This window comes from Oncorhynchus mykiss, chromosome 14 (assembly GCF_057628025.1).
Source record: "Oncorhynchus mykiss isolate SJ-2025 chromosome 14, ASM5762802v1, whole genome shotgun sequence".
Classification (NCBI taxonomy): Eukaryota; Metazoa; Chordata; class Actinopteri; order Salmoniformes; family Salmonidae; genus Oncorhynchus; species Oncorhynchus mykiss.
The window spans coordinates 35,662,561-35,675,215 of NC_143035.1; the positions used below are offsets into that span (position 1 = coordinate 35,662,561).

The 12,655-nt window shown below is 42.3% G+C and overlaps 1 long non-coding RNA gene across 1 annotated transcript; it reads left to right on the plus strand.

The window, feature by feature from the left end:
- The first annotated feature begins 1,880 nt into the window (after window positions 1-1,880).
- LOC149978358 (uncharacterized) lies at window positions 1,881-8,170 on the plus strand. The gene is made up of 3 exons (XR_016486216.1): window positions 1,881-2,029; window positions 6,011-7,009; window positions 7,790-8,170. It is a non-coding gene; the product is annotated as an uncharacterized LOC149978358 (long non-coding RNA).
- The last annotated feature ends 4,485 nt before the right edge of the window (window positions 8,171-12,655 follow it).

The window sequence follows — 12,655 nt, forward strand, 5'->3', positions numbered from 1 at the left end:
ATAACATTATTAGGAGGGTATATACTATATAATAACACTATTAGGAGGGTGGGGGTATATACTATGTAATAACATTATTAGGAGGGTATATACTATGTAATAACATTATTAGGAGGGTGGGGGGTATATACTATATAATAACATTATTAGGAGGGTATATACTATGTAATAACATTATTAGGAGGGTATATACTATGTAATAACATTATTAGGAGGGTATATACTATATAATAACACTATTAGGAGGGTGGGGGTATATACTATGTAATAACATTATTAGGAGGGTGGGGGGTATATACTATATAATAACATTATTAGGAGGGTATATACTATGTAATAACATTATTAGGAGGGTATATACTATGTAATAACATTATCAGGAGGGTATATACTATATAATAACACTATTAGGAGGGTGGGGGTATATACTATGTAATAACATTATTAGGAGGGTATATACTATGTAATAACATTATTAGGAGGGTGGGGGGTATATACTATATAATAACATTATTAGGAGGGTATATACTATGTAATAACATTATTAGGAGGGTATATACTATGTAATAACATTATCAGGAGGGTATATACTATATAATAACACTATTAGGAGGGTGGGGGTATATACTATGTAATAACATTATTAGGAGGGTATATACTATGTAATAACATTATTAGGAGGGTGGGGGGTATATACTATATAATAACATTATTAGGAGGGTATATACTATGTAATAACATTATTAGGAGGGTATATACTATGTAATAACATTATCAGGAGGGTATATACTATATAATAACACTATTAGGAGGGTGGGGGTATATACTATGTAATAACATTATTAGGAGGGTATATACTATGCAATAACATCATTAAGAGGGGAGGGGTATATACTATGGAGTAACATTATTAGGAGGGTGGAGGGTATATACTATGTAATAACATTATTAGGAGGGGAGGGGTATATACTATGTAATAACATTATTAAGAGGGGAGGGGTATGTACTATGTAATAACATTATTAGGAGGGTGGGGGGTATATACTATGCAATAACATCATTAAGAGGGGAGGGGTATATACTATGGAGTAACATTATATAGGAGGGTGGAGGGTATATACTATGTAATAACATTATTAGGAGGGGAGGGGTATATACTATGTAATAACATTATTAAGAGGGGAGGGGTATATACTACGTAATAACATTATTATTGTTTGGAGCAATTTGTGAATGATAATACAGTCAAGAAGATACACGTTTGTTGAAGAAACAAGTGCTGTTTTTTCCAGTGTGGATGGATAGACAGCAGTACACACATCATTCAAAATGATTATCAGGGATGAGGGAGATGATGTGAAGAATACGCCTTTTCTCTGTGTGTTTGTTGTATAAATAGATATTTAACGATGTAGATGGATGGTCAGTCTGAGTATGGAAGGAGCTGATTAACTAACAGGCATAACAGCCCCGGGACATCATTTGTACGATATGTCACTGCCATCACATCACAACGCTCCCTGACCTTTGTGACAAAGTCTTAACAGAGTCCGAAGTGAGGGCTAACAGAGTCCTACCAGAGTCCTAACAGAGGTCTAATCTACTCATGTTTTACTCATTCTGCTTTATGGTTGATATAAAGCATATAAAATTTGAACTTTCATTTTTTAAATTCCCTCTTTCAGTCAGTCACGCTCTCCCTCTTTCTGTCACTCTCCCTCTTTCAGTCACTCTCCCTCTTTCAGTCATTCTCTCCCTCTTTCTGTCACAGGGAATGAACACTAGATAGCGATAAATTGCGTGGTAAATTGCCTCGTGCCGCCCATTGTGACTCGCTTGTGGGCGTGCTGGCAGCATATTGCAGCATGTTCGATTGTCCGTCAACAATTCAGCATCGCAAGTTTATATGAACGTCTGGTTATTAAATGCGTACATGTTTCGATAGTAATATCCTCTAAAATGCTCTGGTGACAAACAAACTTTGCTGCCCTGTTTCCAATTGTCCACATGGCTGGGAGAACCTATTCAAGTAAGTAAATCCATTTAGAAGATGTTTTTTAAAAAACAATGTATTATTAGCTACAGTGCAGGCTATCTCAAATGAGCTGCTAACATGGCTAGCTAGTTGGCTAGCTATCTAGCTATCTAGCCCACTTTACATACTGTATAGATAGCTAGCCAAGTGAATTAGATATCACCAGCTACCTAACTTTATATTAGCAAACTATCTTGATGTATTTATCACTGTAAAAAGCAGCCCCAACTGTCAAAGTGAGAAAGTAGGCTATTCTGGATAAGGCAGGTACTTTTGTGTCGTTCCTGTCCCTAGAAGTGAGGACGGAGATAATAGAAGTGAGGACGGAGATAATAGAAGTGAGGACGGAGATAATAGAAGTGAGGACGGAGATAATAGAAGTGAGGACGGAGATAATAGAAGTGAGGACGGAGATAATAGAAGTGAGGACGGAGATAATAGAAGTGAGGACGGAGATAATAGAAGTGAGGATGGAGATAATAGAAGTGAGGACCGAGATAATAGAAGTGAGGACGGAGATAATAGAAGTGAGGACGGAGATAATAGAAGTGAGGACGGAGATAATAGAAGTGAGGACGGAGATAATAGAAGTGAGGACGGAGATAATAGAAGTGAGGACGGAGATAATAGAAGTGAGGACGGAGATAATAGAAGTGAGGACGGAGATGATAGAAGGGAGGACGGAGATAATAGAAGTGAGGACGGAGATAATAGAAGTGAGGACGGAGATAATAGAAGTGAGGACCGAGATAATAGAAGTGAGGACCGAGATAATAGAAGTGAGGACGGAGATAATAGAAGTGAGGACGGAGATAATAGAAGTGAGGACGGAGATAATAGAAGTGAGGACGGAGATAATAGAAATGAGGACGGAGATAATAGAAGTGAGGACGGAGATAATAGAAGTGAGGATGGAGATAATAGAAGTGAGGACAGAGATAATAGAAGTGAGGACGGAGATAATAGAAGTGAGGACCGAGATAATAGAAGTGAGGACGGAGATAATAGAAGTGAGGACGGAGATAATAGAAGTGAGGACCGAGATAATAGAAGTGAGGACGGAGATAATAGAAGTGAGGACGGAGATAATAGAAGTGAGGACGGAGATAATAGAAGTGAGGACGGAGATAATAGAAGTGAGGACGGAGATAATAGAAGTGAGGACGGAGATAATAGAAGTGAGGACGGAGATAATAGAAGTGAGGACGGAGATAATAGAAGTGAGGACGGAGATAATAGAAGTGAGGACCGAGATAATAGAAGTGAGGACGGAGATAATAGAAGTGAGGACGGAGATAATAGAAGTGAGGACCGAGATAATAGAAGTGAGGACCGAGATAATAGAAGTGAGGACGGAGATAATAGAAGTGAGGACGGAGATAATAGAAGTGAGGACCGAGATAATAGAAGTGAGGACGGAGATAATAGAAGTGAGGACGGAGATAATAGAAGTGAGGACCGAGATAATAGAAGTGAGGACCGAGATAATAGAAGTGAGGACGGAGATAATAGAAGTGAGGACGGAGATAATAGAAGTGAGGACGGAGATAATAGAAGTGAGGACAGAGATAATAGAAGTGAGGACGGAGATAATAGAAGTGAGGACCGAGATAATAGAAGTGAGGACGGAGATAATAGAAGTGAGGACGGAGATAATAGAAGTGAGGACGGAGATAATAGAAGTGAGGACGGAGATAATAGAAATGAGGACGGAGATAATAGAAGTGAGGACGGAGATAATAGAAGTGAGGACGGAGATAATAGAAGTGAGGACGGAGATAATAGAAGTGAGGACCGAGATAATAGAAGTGAGGACGGAGATAATAGAAGTGAGGACGGAGATAATAGAAGTGAGGACGGAGATAATAGAAGTGAGGACGGAGATAATAGAAGTGAGGACGGAGATAATAGAAGTGAGGACGGAGATAATAGAAGTGAGGACGGAGATAATAGAAGTGAGGACGGAGAGAATAGAAGTGAGGACGGAGATAATAGAAGTGAGGATGGAGATAATAGAAGTGAGGACGGAGATAATAGAAGTGAGGACAGAGATAATGGAAGTGAGGACGGAGATAATAGAAGTGAGGATGGAGATAATAGAAGTGAGGAAAGAGAGAATAGAAGTGAGGACGGAGATAATAGAAGTGAGGATGGAGATAATAGAAGTGAGGACGGAGATAATAGAAGTGAGGACGGAGATAATAGAAGTGAGGACGGAGATAATAGAAGTGAGGACGGAGATAATAGAAGTGAGGACGGAGATAATAGAAGTGAGGACGGAGATAATAGAAGTGAGGACGGAGATAATAGAAGTGAGGACGGAGATAATAGAAGTGAGGACGGAGATAATAGAAGTGAGGACGGAGATAATAGAAGTGAGGACGGAGATAATAGAAGTGAGGATGGAGATAATAGAAGTGAGGACAGAGAGAATAGAAGTGAGGACGGAGATAATAGAAGTGAGGACGGAGATAATAGAAGTGAGGACAGAGATAATAGAAGTGAGGACGGAGATAATAGAAGTGAGGATGGAGATAATAGAAGTGAGGACGGAGATAATAGAAGTGAGGACGGAGATAATAGAAGTGAGGACAGAGATAATAGAAGTGAGGACGGAGATAATAGAAGTGAGGACGGAGATAATAGAAGTGAGGACAGAGAGAATAGAAGTGAGGACGGAGATAATAGAAGTGAGGACGGAGATAATAGAAGTGAGGATGGAGATAATAGAAGTGAGGACGGAGATAATAGAAGTGAGGACGGAGATAATAGAAGTGAGGACGGAGATAATAGTAACATATTATTCAGTGCAGTGTAATCTGACTATAATGAAGTCTGTTTCTTGTGAGGTTTTCTGTCCTCAGATATTGAGAGCTATGAAAGCCTGTCTACCTATGAAGAAGTCCCAATGAACAGCAGTGGTTCTCAGTCCTTGTCCTGGGGACTCAAAGAGGGGCACATTTTGATTTTTGCCTCAGCATTGTACAGCTGATTCAAATGATCAACTCATCATCAAGCTTCAAGTGGTATTTATGTATTCATTTGTGATGCTATCCTTGATATGATCCTGCTGTTGTCACATGCTACACATGAACATATGTGTGCACATGCATCTATCTATCCAATGTTGTCATGATTTGTTATGAGATTGTCATGACTTCCGCCAAAGTCGGCTCCTCTCCTTGTTCGGGCGGCGTTCTCCTCTCCTTGTTCAGGCGGCGTTCTCCTCTCCTTGTTCGGGTGGCGTTCTCCTCTCCTTGTTCGGCGACGTTCTACTCTCCTTGTTCGGACGGCGTTCTCCTCTCCTTGTTCGGCGGCTTTCTCCTCTCCTTGTTCGGGCGGTGTTCTCCTCTCCTTGTTCGGGCGACGTTCTCCTCTCCTTGTTCGGGCGGCGTTCTCCTCTCCTTGTTCGGGCGGCGTTCTCCTCTTCTTGTTCGGGCGGCGTTCTCCTCTCCTTGTTCGGGCGGCGTTCTCCTCTCCTTGTTCGGGCGGCGTTCTCCTCTCCTTGTTCGGGCGGCGTTCTCCTCTCCTTGTTCGGGCGGCGTTCTCCTCTCCTTGTTCGGGCGGCGTTCGGCGATCAACGTCACCGGGCTTTCTAGCCATCACAGCTCCATTTTTCATATATCCATTTGTCTTGTCTTGTTTCCATACACACCTGGTTTTCATATCCCAAATCAATCTACTTGTATTTAACCCTCTGTTTCCCATCATGTTTTGTGTGTAATTGTTTCATGTTATTTGGGTGTTAGTTCACGCGCTCTACTTTTTATGTTCGTTCTTTTTTAGCGCGTTTGATTTATGTAGTGCTCTCGTTTTTGGAACTATAATAAAAGTGCACCTGTTCATTATACTCTGCTCTCCTGCACCTGACTTCACCTCCAATACACCATTGACAGAGATATTATACTTTAGTAACCCACAATGTCCTGGTGATGTAAAAGTCTAATAATTACATTGTTTTCCATATTCCTACAGATACCTTGTAACTGGAGATTGCTTCAAAACGATTGCCTACTGTTAACGTGTAGGGCACTGCAAGGATGCGTGACCAGGGCCATCTGGGACTGCCTCGTGGGGAATTCAGGTGTGTGAAGACTACCTGTGTCCTGCATGACTTCATGAGAATGGACATGAGGACCAGGAGGAGATCTGCAGCTCGATCCGCCGTGTGCCAGAGGAGAAGTCTACTGCTCTGCAGGATGTTTCAAGCATGGGGACCAACAACGCAGAAAGAAAGGCAATCCATGTGCAGGAGATCTTCATCTCCTATTTCTTTGAAGAGGGTGCTGTTCCCTGGTAACACCATAGGCTACACTATGCACAACCAAACGCTGTTAAGAGTCATTCACATTGCAATAAAAGTATTCTTCCATTTACTTAACTATGTCAACTGCAGTTATTAAATTCCCAGTTTCTCTCCCTTTGATTTCTACTTCTCAGGTGAGGGTGCTGTTTAGGTAAGGGTGTGATGTCTGTAAAAAAACAACACAGGCTATTTTAAATCACCCATATTGAAAAAATGTAGAACAATTAGACAGCCTATAACCAACACCTACACACTCATGTATCAATCTGATTGATGCATTGTGTTGTGCAGTAAGCAGGCTCAGGTGTATAACTGTGGCTCCTTCCACCTTCAAAGAATAGGCAAGAGGGCCAACCATGGAGAATAGTAAGACACTTCATTATTTCTACAACTACGCCAAATTGTTTGTCCTCGTGTGTCTGTGCATGTTTTTCAGTATAAAGTACTCTGCAGCCACTTAGTGTGGTGTGGACACCAGGTGAGGCCAACCACACAGTTTCCTGTTGAACACTGACTCTTTAACTACCTTATTTTCTCAATAACAGTCTCTCTCCTTCACTTCATCCCTCTCCCCTCTTCTCCCTAAATCCTCTAGGGTTATATCAGCTGTGTCGGAGAATCCCTCTCTCATCTGAACTGGCTACATAGAGGGCACAACATGATCAGAGGTGAGAGGTCACTTGGTCGGGTCAAGAGGAAGTATTATTAAAGAGATGCTTTACTGTCATGCTGGTATAAAGGATTTTGGAGGCAGGCGCAGGAATACACAATAGGGTTTTTTAATACACCCAAAAGAAGCACGTATACAAAAACACTGGGCTGTACCCCAAACAAAAGAGCGAGGGTAAACCTTGTTGACCGACACGGGACGATACCTATAACACACAATATATATAAAGCACGCAGCATAACAGCTGCACCATCGCATAGGTACTCGCATCATCAACGGACATGGGAACAATAACCGCCAAAGACAGAGGGAAAAGAGGGCACATATATAACATACTAATCAGGGGAAATGGGAACCAGGTGTGTGTAATCAGACAAGACATTCCTGGGGTTGATGATAATGAATCCCGTTCGGTGAAGCCTAGAAAGCCGGTGACCTCCGGAACTGGTGAACAGAATGAGCATCAGTACCAGGGGGATCCGTGACATTTACATTGAAATACAGATAGAGGTGCAGTAGTCCCAGAGTTAATGTCAGTTTTACCGGTCAGTCAAACCTGTTACCTCTTTTTATAGAAATTGCACTGTTGGTTAGAGCCTGTAAGCATTTCACTGTTGTATTCGGCGCATGTGACAAATAAACTTTGATTTGATTTGAGTTGAGTTTTGCATTTCACCTCCTGATGATTATGATGACTAACAATGTTAGAATAAAAAAATAAAAACAAGGCTTAAACATGCTCTCTCTCTCTCTCTCTCCATCTGTCTCTCGTCTGCAGATATGTTTTGATGTGAGAGAGGATGCCAAACCCCATTCCCATCATTGCCACCTCACCCGCTCTTAAGATAACCTTCGGGGGGCTGACTAGAGACACTATTATGTAATTGTGATGAACTGAGAGAATATTAGGGTAGCACTGTGATTCATTAATCATATGCTGTCTTCCCTGCTCCTCTCTTCTTACCTCTTTCCCTTTCTGTCTTTTACACCTCTCTAGCCACCTCTTTCTTCCTCTGTGTTTATAATGCACATCAGATGTGCATTGAAATACAGACTGAACTTGTATTTATACAATTATAATATTTATAATGCATGTATTATGTATTTATAACCCTTGGATAATGAACTTTCAATAAAGCGTTTCACATTCTCTACTGGTTGAAATGAAGTCTCTCATTTGATTTAATACTACATCTATCCTGTTGATCAGATCAATACAGATGAAGGGCATTAGATATTGAGATGAACCAGTTTTAGAGTATTTACATGATGCATAGGAAGTGTAGTTCTATTTCTGTATATATGAAATGCAAATCAGCCTTTTAACTAGTTCAATCCTGTGTGTAGTCTATTAGTTACAATGTGTGGATGTGTGGATGTCTCAGGACCAAGAGAGGTAAACACTGTTAAAGTGTATAATTGTAATACATACACGCAGACACCGTGTTATTCAAAGACTGGAATTTGATGCTCCTGGTATTGGATATGACTGAAGAATCATCTAAAAGACATTCATACCTGAACTGCGCCTTTTATTTGCCACGGTAGAGTACATGATCAGTGAATATGTTACATGTACAGGCTACAATGTGGGGATCGTATGCATGGTAATAATTACATGTATACATTACTTTTATCCTTGGCACAAAGTTATATTATCTTCTACTCAATCCATAGGCTTCATGAAGGTCATTCAGACTGTTTTGAAGTTGTTACAACTGGCTATGATAGTTTCGATTCATAGCTACGTTCTGAACCTATATGTATACCAAGTGTTTCGGTCCGTAATCAGATCGGCTAGATAGCTAGCTACACATCCATAGGCATACAGGTATATTTTTTTTATAATCCACTGCACAATAAGCAAGGGCCTATGTTATTTCATCTATCTGCATTGCATGACAAATATCAGTAAGGCAAGCTTACAAAATTGTACGTTCAAATTGCAGTAAATTCTTTAGCTAGCTAGATTCTTTACATCCACTGTTTGACACACTACCGTCCCACCTGGCCAACATCCAGTGAAAACGCAGAGCGCCAAAGTCAAATAAATTACTATAAAAATTTAACTTTCATGAAATCACACAAGCAATACACCAAATCAAAGCCATACTTGTTGTTAATCTAGGCAACGTGTCAGATTTCAAGAAGTCTTTATGGCGAAAGCAAACCATGCGATTATCTGAGGACAGCATCCCAGCAAACAAACACATACAATCATATTTCAACCTGCCAGGCGCGACACAAAACGCAGAAATAAAGATATAATTCATGCTTTACCTTTGACGATTTTCTTCTGTTGGCACTCTAATATGTCCCATAAACATCACAAATGGTCCTTTTGTTCGATTAATTCCGTTGATATATATCCAAAATGTACATTTATTTGGTGCGTTTGATCCAGAAAAACACTGGTTCCAACTCGCGCAACATGACTACAAAATATCTCATAAATTACCTGTAATCTTTGTCCAAACATTTCAAACAACTTTCCTAATACAACGTTAGGTATTTTGTAATGTAAATAATCAAAATTTAAGACGGGATAAACTACGTTCAATACCGGAGGAAAACAAAGTGTAGTGAGCTTTTCAGGTCACGCGCCTCTAACAAAGAGTACACTTCCCTCTACCCTCGTTCTGAACAGTGCTACTTCTTCATTTCTCAAAGGAAAAACCTCAACCAATTTCTAAAGACTTTTGACATCCAGTGGAAGCGATAGGAACCGCAAGCAAATCCCTTAGAAATCTGGATTCCCATTGAAATACCATTGAAAAGAGAGTGACCTAAAAAAAAAAACAATTCTGAATGGTTTGTCCTCGGGGTTTCGCCTGCCAAATAAGCTCTGTTATACTCCCAGACATGATTCAAACAGTTTTAGAAACTTCAGAGTGTTTTCCCTCCAAATCTACTAATACTATGCATATCTTATCTTCTGGGCCTGAGTAGCAGTTACTTTGAACACGCTTTCCATCCGGACGTGAAAATACTGCCCCCTATTCCAAAGAAGTTTAAACAACCAGAATTACAATGTCATACTCACGTCATAACACCATAAAGATAAAGTTAATTTACAAAAAATTGCAATCTAGCAAGCTAGTTGACTAGCTAACATTAGCCAGCTAGCTTGCTAAATTTCAATTTTCGTAAAATTACCTATGATAAAAAAATATCATGACCCTGACCCTGAGCCTGCCTGCCTGCCTTCCTGTACCTTTGACATACCTATATGGATTACTGACCTCTGCCTACCCTGACCCTGAGCCTGCCTGCCATCCTGTACCTTTTCCCCTCCTATTTGCATTACTGACCTCTGCCTACCCTGACCCTGACCCTGAGCCTGCCTGCCTTCATGTACCTTTTCCCCACCTATATGGATTACTGACCTCTGCCTACCCTGACCCTGAGCCTGCCTGCCATCCTGTACCTTTTCCCCATCTATTTGCATTACTGACCTCTGCCTGCCCTGACCCTGACCTCTGCCTGCCGTTGACCTGTCTCTTGCCTGCCCTTGTTGGATTAATAAACTGTTGTTACTTTGAGACGTTGTCTGCATCTGTGTTTTACCTGGAACGTGTTAGTACGAGCTGGCCATGACTAACCCAGCAGACCCAGGCCAGCTTGTGCAATGCCATCTCCTCCCAAGGAGCCACCATCGGTAGGTACGAGGAACTGCTTTGTGGCCTAATGGAGGGGGTCCAAACGTTGGCTCAACACCATGACCGGGGGTTGGACATGCTGCTGGAGTAATTCCATGGGTTGTCTGGGGGGCAGCCTACCACGGTAGTAACCCCACAGCCTCTCAGTAAACTCAGCTGTTAGTAGCGTCGTCTCATCGGTCACTCCACGTTCTTGGGAGCCCCACTTACCTCCTCCGGAACACTTCAATGGAGAGCTGAGCACCTGTCGTGCTTTCACCTGTGTTACTGCTGTATGGGAACAGCAGCTGGCCATATGCGTTAGTCTAGAGGGGTTTGTGGGAGAGGTGAAGAAGGTTTTTGATGCTCCATTCTCAAAGAGAGAAGCTGCTCGGAAGCTAATCCAGCTTTGTCAGGACTCTCGCAGTGTAGCAGACTACATGATGGATTTCCGCACGTTGGCAGCGGAGAGTGCTTGAAACCAGAAAGCGCTGTTCGACATGTTCCTGCACGGCGTCTCGGAGGAGGTCAATGACAAGCTTGCAGCTTGGGAGTTACCTACAGATCTCAATTCCCTCATCGCTTTGACCATCCAAATCGATGGGCGATTACGGGACCAACGGAGGGAGAGGAAATTCGATTTCGCTCGCACGCCCAGGGATTCCACCTTGCCTCCGAGTCATCCAGGAAGTCCTCAATGGTCCCGTTGCCGAGAGAACCCGAGGCTTCCCAACCTCCCCCGAGAGTTGCCGAAGGGGCCCGATTCACAGCTTCCCGAGCCTATGCAACTAGGTAGAGCTGGGCTGTCGCCAGCGGAACGGAAATACAGGATCCACACGAAGATATGCCTGTGTTGCGGGACTCTTGGTCATTTTGTGTCCTCTTGTCCTTTAAAAGACCAGGCTCACCGGTAGGAGCGAGTACTCCGGTGGGCCACATGGAGGACTATGCTGCTTCCCTTTTCCATGCCATTCTGCTGTGGGGAAACCAGTCTAAATCTCTCTGGATCCTCATTGACTCTGCGGCCAATGAGAGATTTTTGGACGCTACCCTGACTTCCGAGTTGAACATCCCCACTCAGCCCCTCTCCATTCCCATAAATGTTAGAGCGCTGGACGGGCGTTCTATAGGCCAGGTCACTCATAATACCACTCCCTACGGGTGTCAGGGAATCACAGTGAGAGTCTTTCTGTCACTCTCTCTCCTGCTTTCTGATACTCTCTCTCTCTCTCTCTCTCTCTCTCTCTCTCTCTCTCTCTCTCTCTCTCTCTCTGTCTCTCTCTGTCACTCTGTATTTCTGTCACTCTCGCTCCCGCTTTCTGATACTCTCTCTCTCTCTCTCTATTTCTGTCACTGTCTTTCTGATACTCTCTCTCTCTGTCAATCTCTCTACTCCTTTCTGTCACTCTCTCTCCCTTTTTCTGTCACTCTCTACATCTATTTGTGTCACTCTCTCTCCCCCTTCTGTCACTCTCTCCCCCTTTCTATCACTCTCTCTCTCCCTTCTGTCACTCTCTCCCCCTTTCTATCACTCTCTCTCCCCCTTTATATCACTCTCTCTCCCCCTTTCTATCTATCTGTCACTCCCTCCCTATTTCTGAGACTTTCTCTCGCTCTATTTCTGTCACTCTATCTATCTCTTTCTGTCTCTCTCTCTTTCTCTTTCTGTCACTCTGTTGCCTCATTTAGGTCTTTCAGTGAGCATGACCTTTTCCAATTTCCCTTCAGTGACACTAGGTAATAATAATAAATTGGTAGGTGTTATATTTGTCCTATTTCACAAGTGGTTAGTACACGTGTGTGAGATGAAAACCAGTTTTTTTTTGCATAGAGATTACCATCAGAGACACCCTCGGAATGTGGGGTCATGGCCAGGGTCAGCGTTTAGCAACGGTGACTCTGGCGCAATTAGAGTAAAGTGCCTTGCTCAAGGGCACATCGACAGATTTTTCACTTCCTTTTCAAGGCAGATACAGTGCATTCGAAAAGTATTCAAACACCTTTCC